The sequence below is a fragment of the Pinus tabuliformis genome, chromosome 5_1 (assembly GCF_031772625.1).
Source record: "Pinus tabuliformis cultivar Carrire ecotype Pingquan chromosome 5_1, CPIR1, whole genome shotgun sequence".
Classification (NCBI taxonomy): domain Eukaryota; kingdom Viridiplantae; phylum Streptophyta; class Pinopsida; order Pinales; family Pinaceae; genus Pinus; species Pinus tabuliformis.
In genome coordinates this window covers 425,224,127-425,236,328 of record NC_142305.1, presented here as the reverse complement: position 1 = coordinate 425,236,328, position 12,202 = coordinate 425,224,127, and positions in this window count along the sequence as shown.

Sequence of the window (12,202 nt, the reverse complement as noted above, 5' to 3'; positions counted from 1 at the left end):
AGATCAACCTATGGTTGCCTGTGTGGATGGTATGTTTGGTGATTAACACAGTGAATGTACAATGCATAAGATTAAGGCGGCATAACCATTTGAATTACCCCTTGTTCTTTGTCTTGTAGCGCAATAATTTGTATTGAGGACTTGGAGCGCTCCACTTGATTTGGCATGAGCATAGGAGTATGGGGAAACATTGAAGTATTATGGATATGGTGTCTCTTAGGTATGGGGGGTTGTGTATTATGCATAAGGGCCATACATGGTGTGAGTATGGGAAAGTAGTGGTGTTAAGGGGGGATAGGTTTAAAATGAAATGGGAGTGAAAGAAATGTAATATGAATGATAGGTGGGAAAGTGAGTAGGATGTAAGTTATATATGAAAGGGTATAAATGTAAGGGAAATGGGGAAAATAGGATTTGAAATAAAAGGAAGCACGACTTGACTGTACAAACATACATGACCATGACTCCCATTGACTGAGACCCTTTCAGAATTTGAATGAACCCTTCATGCAAGAAACTCAAAGATGTCAGTCAATGATTTGGAGGCTATGACAACAACAGTATTTATAGGCTCAACTACTCAAAAATGAAAATTAAAGTATAGGAAAAAACATTTGACGATAGAACTTATGACCCTAACATTGGCTCCAATGGGGATGGAAGCCTCCTTGTGAGGTGCCAAGAACGACAACGTAAACTAGTAGCCTATCCATTGGGCAAATGGAGTCAAACACTCAAAACTGAAAATATGACTGACAAGACTGAAAATTTAACTATTGACTGACTAAACTTATGGCAGCAGATCACTGAGACCTTATGGCCTTCACCTCGGGCTTCAAATCTTAGTTCCAACCACCCACACTTGCAATATTGAAAGTAACACAATATGTATAGTGGAATCTTGCATATGTTGAAAGTATGTACACTAGGTAATCACCTCTTTCCAATATAGCCAGTCAAGCAGATGACCATTTGATTGAAGCTTGTATTCAGCTGATGAAAGTTCAATATGATAACTGAAATGAATCCCCATGTTCATGAATAACACCAAATCCACCTTTACAACTGCTTCCAACATGTTTGCAAAAAGGTCCTTGAAAGCATGAATGAATAACTCTTGTTGATTAGCAAGAAATAAAAGACATTCTTCACTTACAACTATGGCTTGATCCAAGTTTTCTTTTTCACCATAAAACTCATAATTAGTTCTAAGTGAAATAATGGTATGTTTCTCACTCTTCTCATCCACAAGAAAAAACTTTGAACTTTCTTGAAAGATTGCAAATGGAACAACTGCATTATGTATAATGGCAGTGTCAAGAATTAACCCTTTATGTGCTTCAACAAAAATATGATCTTGATCTTCAAAATATTATGTGTTTGTTACTTCAAGAGACGCATTTTCCTGAATATAGTCTTCATTTTCAACAGGCTCTAGATCAACCTTTTATTTTTCATTACTTTGAAGCCTAACATCCTCAAAATCTGAAGCTACATGCATATCTCCTTGAGAAAATGGATTCATGAGTAATCCTTCATGTGAGTCTAAATTGAGAGTTTCTAGAGTAGCAGATTCATCAGATATTTGAAAAAGATTAACTTTAATGCACTCTTCAATAATTGGCACAGTAAGATGCAATTCTATGTCACATACCTTTTCAATCTGTTTGTCTTGGGATGCATTCTCATGCTGTTGAGAATAAGAATTTTCAAAAGGATTTATAATCTGCTTTTCTTCAATCACTGACCCAGAAAATGAATGAACCAATGGACTGTCTATTTCCTTTTCTTGATCATTTGAAATCTTCTGAATATCCATCAAGCCCATGAGGACAAACCGACTAAGAGTCCACTTGAATATCATGCACACTGTCCTCATCATTTACCATTTCCTTTTGCTATTTAAATTAATATTGACAAGAGTGCATATCTTCTTGGTGATGAAAAAAGTTCTCGTGCAAAGCTTCCAGGATTTCTTCATCCATGAACTCTTCATCGCCATAAATATTTTCCAAATCTTGAATGAAATTCTTAATATGGTCACAATAATTCTCAACCAACGACAAAAAAGGATGAGATTCTTTGTATTTCTCATAAAATGCTAAATGAAAATCCTTAAGTGAATACAACTTACCAGATGTCAAACCTTCATACCAAGATGCGCTTTTCCTTCCAGAGTAGCCATGAACATCTTCATGAAATTGAACCTTCAACTTGTGTGCATGCATATGAAATTTAACTAGATGTAGAGCAACATTATCTCTGTTCTCATATTTGAATCTTGGTAGATAAGTCTACCAATCTACACAAGGCATGCGGTTTGGAAATCTTGGAATGTGATCTCAATTCATGGGAGCATACCTCGTAGTTGAATTCATTTTGAAAACGTGGAGACACCAATGGAACTTGAAAATCTAGGTTCTTCTTGATTGGAGTCACCAGGTGAATGGTTCATCCTTCTTATGTCTGACTATTATCCACCATCAAAAACCAAATCTGAAACTTTGAAAATATTTCTTGGGGAAGATGAAACCTTTCGATCCCCGACAACAACACCAATATGTTAGCACTCTGTAGTTCTCTCCAGGTTGAAAGGAGAAAAATCAGAGGTAACCAAAAACCTATTTGGGTTGAGAGACTTGTCTTCTCCAACCGGAGGGGGCTCCCTCAAATTATGAAAACTAAAGATTTCAACTATATGGCATACAGAGCCCAGATCTGAAGTTTTTTTTTTGAAATGTCTTGTTGGGAATTGGTGGAAATTCTGAGATACTGTGTAGGTGATCAATTTTTTTTACCTATAACACCTATGCATATACCTGGTCAACACAAAGGTCTGCTCTTGATACACATTTTGGAACAAAAAGAGAGTATGTAGTATAGTGGGAAAATATGACACAACACTCTTTTAACCATGTAGGAAAACAGTGAGAAACTGATTCAACATATACTCATGAGACAATATTTAAGAGAAACATATGATGAATAAGGAGGCAACATGCTCCATTTGCAACTGAAACAAAAGAACACAATGAACACTAGAGAAAATTTAATTGAATTCTAGAATTACTGAGTTCTACCTCCAATTTCAAAGAATAATTTCAACATAAAGACACACAGGAAAACACAGATCCAAAATGTCATACCACAGTATCCTTTGCAATGATTACTGGGAAAAAACTGTGCATTTGAGCCTTTCTTTCATTAAAATAAAATCACCAATCTACACCAGAGTTTGAAAATCGATACCAATACTGTCCAACCTCCTTTCATTCCAGTTTACAATCTTAAATAAACATATGCCAGAATACCAAAATATGTCTAGATGTAGTGCACCCTTGATCCATGAAGTGGATCAAACCAAACTAAAAAGAGGAAACTTGATGTTGTTTACAATCCTTTTTCTTAAATAAAAAAAAGCAAAAAACATGGTGCTCATTATCACCTTATCCTATTACAAAGCATCTAAACCTATAACAATTATCCATATCCTCGAAGCATGTCTTTTTGGAAAAAAATATAAAGACAACGAACTGCCATGTTTTCCTCCCAAAGGTGACACCTGGATGATGAATGGTTGTTTGAACTAGATCCCAACTCAGCAACACCTCATTCCACTCAGTCTTTGACAACTGACACCCTCCAAAAACTCATGAAGACTTGTGTGCAACAGCTGTGCAACAACTGCGTAGCGCCTGTACAATGGGCCAATGTTTTGGGTATATCTCCAAAACAGTAATACTCGTGTAAAACCTGAAGGAGTTTATTGTATATGATATTTTTGTGAAGATAAATCTCTCTTAGTTTCTCCAAAAGCTTCCCTAGATTCCCAGAAAATTCTCTGTAAAACAATGACTTAAAACAAGAAATTTACGAATTACGAAAAATTAGCTTTGAAGATGTATTCAAAACTCTCGATCTGTTACAACTGTGAAAAAATGGAAGAGGTTATTATTATTTGGTCTATCCTTGAAAACAACCTCTTTCCATTTCCCAATAATCTCTTCCATGTGGTCGAAAGTCGTTCTATAACATGGTCACTAAAACAGAGTATTTGTGCAGCACTCGGGAAGAGAAGATAGGGCTTGCGCAGCAGATTCCCACAGTGAGTGTGACCTGGTTTCTTGCCAATTGCTAACTAGATGGTATGTGTGGTTATTAATGTAGTGAATGTACAGTTCATAAGATTAAGGTGGCATAACCATTTGAATTATCCCCTGTTCTTTGTCTTGTAGCACAATAATTTGTATTGAGGACTTGGAGCGCTCTACTTGATTTGGCATGAGCATAGGAGTATGATGAAACCTTGAAGTATTATGGATATGGTGTCTCTTAGGTATGGGGGGTTGTGCATTATTCATAAGGGTCATACATGGTGTGAGTATGGGAAAGTAGTGGTGTTATGGGGGAATGGGTTTAAAATGAAATGGGAGTTAAAGAAATGTAATATGAATGATTGGTGGGAAAGGGAGTAGGATGTAATTTATATATGAAAGGGTCTAAATGTAATGGAAATTGGGAAAATAAGATGTGAAATAAAAGGAAGCACGACTTGACTGTTCAAACATACACGACCATGACTCCCATTAACTAATACCCTTTCAGAATTTGAATGAACCCTTCATGCAAGACACTCAAAGATGCCAAACAATGATTTGGAGGCTATGACAACAACGATAGTCATATGCTCAACTACTCAAAAATGAAAATCAAAGGATAGGAAAAATATTTTGACGATAAAACTTATGACCCTAACACACTTGAGACAAGTGATATCTAATAAAAACTTATCATCTATCTTGGAAGAGCTAATACAATATGTGTAAGCAAGAAACTAGGGTTCCTCACATGTTTGTTTTAGTTTTGTAGGTAAATGAGTATGAATGTTTTAAATTACTTTGAAAATGGTTTTTTTTTGTCAGTCAAAAAACAATCATTATATTATCAGAAAATCAATAGATACCAAATACATCTCCACAGGATTAGAATTTGGTTTAAGCCTAGCTTTAAGGAACAAGTAGCTTGGAGGAGGACCATGACAATCGGTGTCACTGGTTATTGCCGGTCGTCTTACAGACCAATACTTACAAAGCGCAAAATAGGAAAAAATACATATCATAGGAATCCACATTAATGGAGGTGGATTTGTAGGAAAGACTGGAGGAGTAGCAAAGAGAGCATCGCGTTCATGCAAGTGGAAGTCTATGTGCGCCACCCTCGCTTCTAGGAGCGGAGGTGGTCATTTTTTCACCTGTGGTGACAATGTAGACTTTCCACTAAGTCCAAGATCTCGTTCTGCATGTGTTGAAGATATTTGATATAAGATACCAATTCATTTATATCTTCATACCTCTTCTCCCTTAGAGTATTGATATTGAGCTGAATGTTGGTCAATTGAGCAACAATAGACTCCAAGGAGGCGGTGGTCGTACCCTCTCCCAAATGATTGCTGCTAGTAGTTTTAGTAGCAGAGCTTGGCTCCTCTTCCTATTGTTGCCCTGCCATGTGTGGAGCCGCCCCTCCCTGGCATGCACGTCCCCTCTGACAGGGCATTAGAACACCACTGTAACCACTAGCCACCCTTAAGAGGATGGCGTTCCACATAACTAGAGAAAATAACCAAAACAAGCTGTATTGAACTTGTAGAAGGAGTAAACAGAAGACATTACCAAGACCTTTACCAACCCTGCACTTTCGAGACTAAGGCGCCGTTCTAAATGCTATCCACCCTCTTGTGAAGGAAACACTAATGGTAGAAGAACAAGAAGTTGTAGAGAGAGCCCCGGAGTCCATTGGAGCCAGTCTAGCACAGAGCTCACTGGCCAACAAGACACCACTGACGAGATGGCTAGCAGAGTCACACCCACCGAGATTTCCCCATGACCAAACCAAGAGAAAGAATAAGTGCCATGATCTATCCCAATTCATCCAGAGAGAGGAATAATGCCTTGGAGTTTCATGCTATTGTGGGGCCAAGAGAGCCCTTAGATCCCATAGCCATTCCGGCTATTGGTGGTCTCCCTCCTCCAGTCTGTAAGTAATGTAAAGATCATGCTCGTCTTCCCCTAGCCGGAACTGTAGTGAGGAAACATTAAGCAAGGAAACATTAAGACCAGATAAACTATCCACCAAACACTCCCTCCTCATCGCTCAAAGCCGTCGAATAGTCGTCCGAGGTCTCCATGTCTTCATATAAGCTATCGCGCTAAGATTCGATCTGCTAGTGGGGACGACATACCGTGGAGCTTCATAAATTCTCGCGTGGGGCGCGTGGAGGCCCATCGGGATCTATGTGCCACCACACTGCCATCTGGAGCCAACGTTCATCACCACCATTGGGGAAATTTGAAAATGTGTTTTACTATATCAAGGACTTTGTATTTTGTCGCGCACAAAGGACAAAGGTTGGAGATGTCACAAAAAGAGGGTTGCTTCTAAGAAAGATTGAAAGTTGCAAAGTGATTTAAGCTAAAGTGGAGATGATTTTTCAGAAAGACTAAGAACACTCCCTAGACAAGAACTAAACATAGCAACCTAGAGGGTCATCTACTACACACTCCAACAAAGGGTGAGACTCTAAGGCAAATAAAAAATCCAACCACCAAAAAATCCAAAATTCTCCAAAATTCTTTTATTTTTCTACAGTTAAAGTAGGATTTTAGTTGTTGGGTTTTATCTTCATATCAATTTACAACACTCTATTTATTGGGAAATATTTTCTAAATTTCTATATCTAACCCCCACTTTGACACAAGTTCCTATTTCTTTCATCTTATACTTGTATCTAGCCTTTTGGTCACATATTACGAACTTAAGAGAGCTTTCTACTTGTTAGACCTGTGGTTTTAGCCACTAGAAAGAAGTTATTTAGGCCTACAAATAAGTATCTTACATTAGAACTTCTGACTTTTCAACTCTATATTATCTTATATGCACAATTTTTACATTATAATTGGATTATTTTTATTTTCCAACTATTTAATTATAAAATATTTTTCTAGAAAAGGTTAATAAACTGTTGATGGTCTTGAATGACTACATCAACATTAGGGGAAACCACCCAGTCGAGACCTTAGAATATATCCTTTTCAGTTTGGGATGATGGCTCCGCTTGGAATTAGGGGATCAATTTCCCTTTCTATAAAATTATATGAAGTGGATTGAATAAGGATATAATGCTTTAATACAACTAGAAAATGAAATAAAGATTAATATACTATTATCTATCCTAGGTATGCTGCTAGTATATGTGATTATAAATATTTCATAATTATCAAAACAATGTAGATCATCATGTAACTATGAAGTTAACGCAGAGAAAGATAACTAATTTAATTAAATAGTTAATTAAATTAGTTTGTTAATTTGCCACATATACTGAGATCTCGTTGTTCATATATAATTTATAATTTCAATCAAACACATCAATAGTGATAATGAATGATTTCTTTAACACATATATTATGAAAAAAATCAGAATTCCATTCTACTCTAAGAAAAAGAATAACAAAAGGATAATAGTACCCGATATATCATTGATCTGCTCATGATAGAAAGGCGATGGTCCAACTTTATATTAAGAAAAACCTTAGTTACAATAGTGCAACTTAAGCTTTCTCTTTCAAAAATTCAGAACCCCTTCTCCTATCTGAGAGAGGGGATTTATAGTTTCATAATAAAAGACAAAGATAGAAAATACAATAACAACCTCAAGCAGTTTCAAACAAAAGTAACTAAAAGGAACCAAAAGGAACATATTTAGAATAAGTTACAACAGATTATCTAAGATTGGGAGGAATATTGTCCTCCGATGCGTTGTTGCATCTCATAAATATCAATCAAACTCTTCAATTCAGGTGGAGACTTGGGCTGTATCCGCATCTGGCTAGTGAAGATCGCATCCCGCAATGTTGGCAGCATCTGTGTGGTGGTGTTTGATAAGCATCAAAGCATAAGCCATTAATTGTGTGGTTTTACCAAGAATTTCTAATGACTCTCCAAATTAGTCTTGGTTAGTTGTTCAATAATCTCAACTCGTTTCTTGGAGGATTCTTGCCACGTTTTAGTCAGCAGTTTGATATCGGGTAATGTTCCCTCGGGACAACTCGAGATGAGATTAGCTTGGAGAAAATTATCATTGACTGCTTCAATGATATTACTTGAAATATCTCGCGCTTGATAAACTGCTGCTTCCACCTACTTAATGCGAATTTCCCACTCTCTAAAAACAATATCTTTATGGGACTCTTCAATTATAGGAATATTGGCTAATCTTCCATCTGCACTTTCCTGCCATGTCAAGAAACCAACAATTTTATCCTCTATATATTCAAATTAATTTTTAATATTAGATAGTTGGTCTACTAGGGAGATAGCTATCCCGCACTAATCACGAATAATTGCCAATTTCTGGCAAAAGACAATCTGCTATTGGGAAAGAAGAGTATTGAACTCCTTAGCCTCTTTCTTAAATTTAGTCAATTTTGGATTGACACTCAGATGTTCAATCCTTCTCTGCAACTCTTGAATTTGTGAATCTTAGGCCTATATATAAACATCATACTAGACTCTGAGAGAGTTGAATTTGTGTTGAATCTCTGTGACATGCACCTGCCAATGTTCTGTTATCTTTTGATTTTCAGTTTCAATGCTTTGCTCTAACAAAGAAATTCGTTATTCTTTCTCTTTTAGAAACTGTTGAACCTATGTGGCTTTGTCAATAGTAGCTGAGGCATAGGCACTTGTGAATTGAGTAAGTCTACCCAATTCCTCTGTAGGAGTTTCTATAGAGCCTTTCCATAACACTTCAAAAGATGCATTGCCAGGAACTAGTGCCTGGGACTGGTCAAGTTTTCTTTTCTTTCTTTCCCTCTTTACTACAGCCTTGTGCTGAGGGCTATAGAAAATATCCAGTGGAGGAATCTCCTCGATCCTTAAAATAACCTTGAAATAAGGGAATGTTGGTATGATTTCTACATCTTTATCATCCAAAGGCTTCTTAGGAACCTTTGTTGTTACCAGAGTCTGTTCAGGATTCTTGAGAGTGTCCTGAACTTTCATTTGTGGAGGAGTCTTAGCAGCCTAAGACTCATCAGCCTTAGAATTAAGAGCTTGATTGTATTCTTCCTAGATTTCCTCTAACCTAGCATTAAGCACAAAACCCTCTTCTTGAGAAGAAGAAGATGCAATTGTTTCTCTTGGTTGAGAAGGATCAATAGATTGTGTAGAACCAATAATCACAACATCATCAGGTACAGTCTTCTCTCGAGGAATCTGAAATGAATCCATAGGAAGTTTTGCTAGCATAGAGGCCTTTTACTGAGTGAATTGACTCATTTCCTCAGGAGTTAATTGTTGCTCTGATTTTTATGCAACCATTAAATAAGAAGAAGCTCTGTCAAACAAAACATCAAATTTATTAGGTTCATGAGCAAACTATCTAATACTTGATGCAGTTGTAATATTTTTGACTACTTGATGAGGATCATATTGTCTATTGGGTATTGTAGGAAAACCAAGATCTTGAATAGCCTTTATTTCAATCAATGCATGCTTATAGTTATCTAAATCATATATACCAAATTGGGCTGGAAAGGAAGGCCACATATTTTTGTTAGATTCCTTTAAGACTTTAGAAATACCATTTCCCATAGTCTGATAGGCTATCTCCCTAGTAAGAAGTTTATCAGGAATGAACAAAGGTAACATAAGAGGATTGGCTAGACTCCCATATACCTTGATATAGGTGAATGATTCTTCACCAAACCAATTCCCTACTCGGAGAAGATTAGTTTCAGCCTCTGGAGACATCCGGGGAGCCCTTTTATCAAAGATAGCATGATATGTTGGTAACATGACCCCATGGCATATTTTATAGAAATGTTGTTGATATTTGGAATCCCAAAGAATATCATGATAAATATAAATAGGGGTTGGGTCTTCCAGAGTCCACTTCCAACCCATAGATGAAAAGTCCATGGAAAAACACAAAGCATCCATGATATAAGCACTCATATAGAAAGGAGAGATTATGTTCTCAGAAACTTTAAATTTACTCCTAAAATCCAAGATATGGGCAGCTAAATTATCTGAAAGCATAGTAGCCCAATAAAAAATAAACCCCTTTGAAGCCCCATCTATAAGAGGATGCCATTGTTCAAGGAATTTCTGTACATTAGGCTGTGCATAAAGCCTAAACATCATAACAACTATATGAGAATAAGGACCAACGAGAGAGGCTACAACATACTTACCACTTTCCTCCCACTTGTGTTTGTTTGGATCCTTTCTCCACCCTTTAATTGGCTCCGATTCATGCTCATGCTCTTTTAGAAATGCCTCAATTTATTTCTTATCATACTTGCATTGTGGCCCAGGAAGATGGTGTATCCTCCACAACTACTCACTGGCAAAAGATCTGATGACTATATTTTTATTTGTAACAATTCGCCTATTAGCAATACTTAGATTATCTATGACCCAATGAACCATATTAGCCTAGGGAAGAATTTTAAGTATGGCTGAAATTATGTGTAAGAAATAATTCGCCACATCGTTGTACGTTGTGTTTGAAACTAGAGTATAATCATCAGTAGTTACTGTCCTTTGAGTAACCCTGGGTTCTTTATATTCAAAGAGTTTGTATATCGCTTCCCATGAAGATTTTCCAGTGTCTTTAGTACAAACTGTATCATAGAAGAGCCTCGACATAACTGACTTTTCTTCAATACTTTTAATTGAAGGAGTGGCAGATTGTTGCCGTGTTGTAGTTTTCTTCTTTCCCTTTCCTTCCTTTGACATCTCTTCATTGTTATGATGATCAGAGCTTGCATGTAATAAAAAACGCAGAGATGAGTGAAACACTTCTCTTCAAAGAGGACTTAGCGCAAACAATGAAATTTTACAATACCAATCTTTTCTTTAAAGTGAATCTTCACAAAATCGAGGTGGAATGAATGAAATCATTTAAAATTTCAAAAACAATAAATCTCCACTATCAAACGTTAAGTGTACGAGTGTGAAATAATGTGGGCTTTCCATGTAAGCACATCGAAAGAATTGTATTGGGGAAATATATCAGAGGACTGTATTAGAAAGTTATGGTAATCCAAACTTCCTATGCGGAAAGTTTCCGATATAATAACGGTCATGAGAGATATTAGATACAAAGCTCTGATGGAAGAGGTGCAAGGAATATCGGGGAAATCATATCAGAGGTTTCATATCGAGGGTTTTAATGAAAAACTTCCAATGGAATAGTTCCGATAAAGGGTTTCGATGGAAATATCAGAGATATTGGATATCAGGGTGTAAGATATCGAAGGAAAGGGATATCAGAGGTGCAACATGATAGAACTTATGATATGAGATGTTCTGATAGAATAAATAATAATGGTGGGACTGACAGATAATTATAATATTAATTTATGTAAAAGCACACAAGTCTTTTGTAAATTTTTTTGAAAGCCCTTTATACGATTCTTTTAATAACGCAAGCATCGGCTCGATAAAGACATCGGAGAGGAGATTTATCGTAACATTCTTAAAAATGAAGTTACGATATAATAGTTTCAATGGAAGTCTTCCGATATAGCTTTGAATTTGTGAGTGGCGCCTATCAAAGCTTAACTTTATCATAACTTATTTAAGGTGCAACTCCGATAGATGAAGTTCCGATAAAGGAAATACTTCAAGCCTATTAAACTTTACAACTAATTCAAATATGCTCCAACTTTATTAAAATCAAATATTTCATTAAAAGAAATTAAAATATATAAAATGAAGGGTACCCATTATTTATTGATAACTAAGTATAAAAATAAAGGGTTGTTGAATGCTACAACAATTGGCGACGTACTGGGCGAAACAATTATCTCTGTAATAATAAATGGAATTTTAATAACTAAAGGAATAAGACTTAGAAAGATCAGAATGTTGAAATTTAGATTGATTGAAATTACTCTGAAAACACAACTCATTATTTTGCAAACTTCATAACTTGTTATTTATAAGAACCTACATTATCTTTGTCAGTCATTTTATCAGTTGAAAAGATGAAATAAAGAACTATTGAAGCTTAACATTAAGATAAACTTATTTGTCACTAGTAGAGCCACTGCTGCCAGTAGGCGTCCATAGCCTCGATAGAGTTACCATTTAACTGAGTAATACTAGTATCCCATCCACTATAATAAATCTTAGA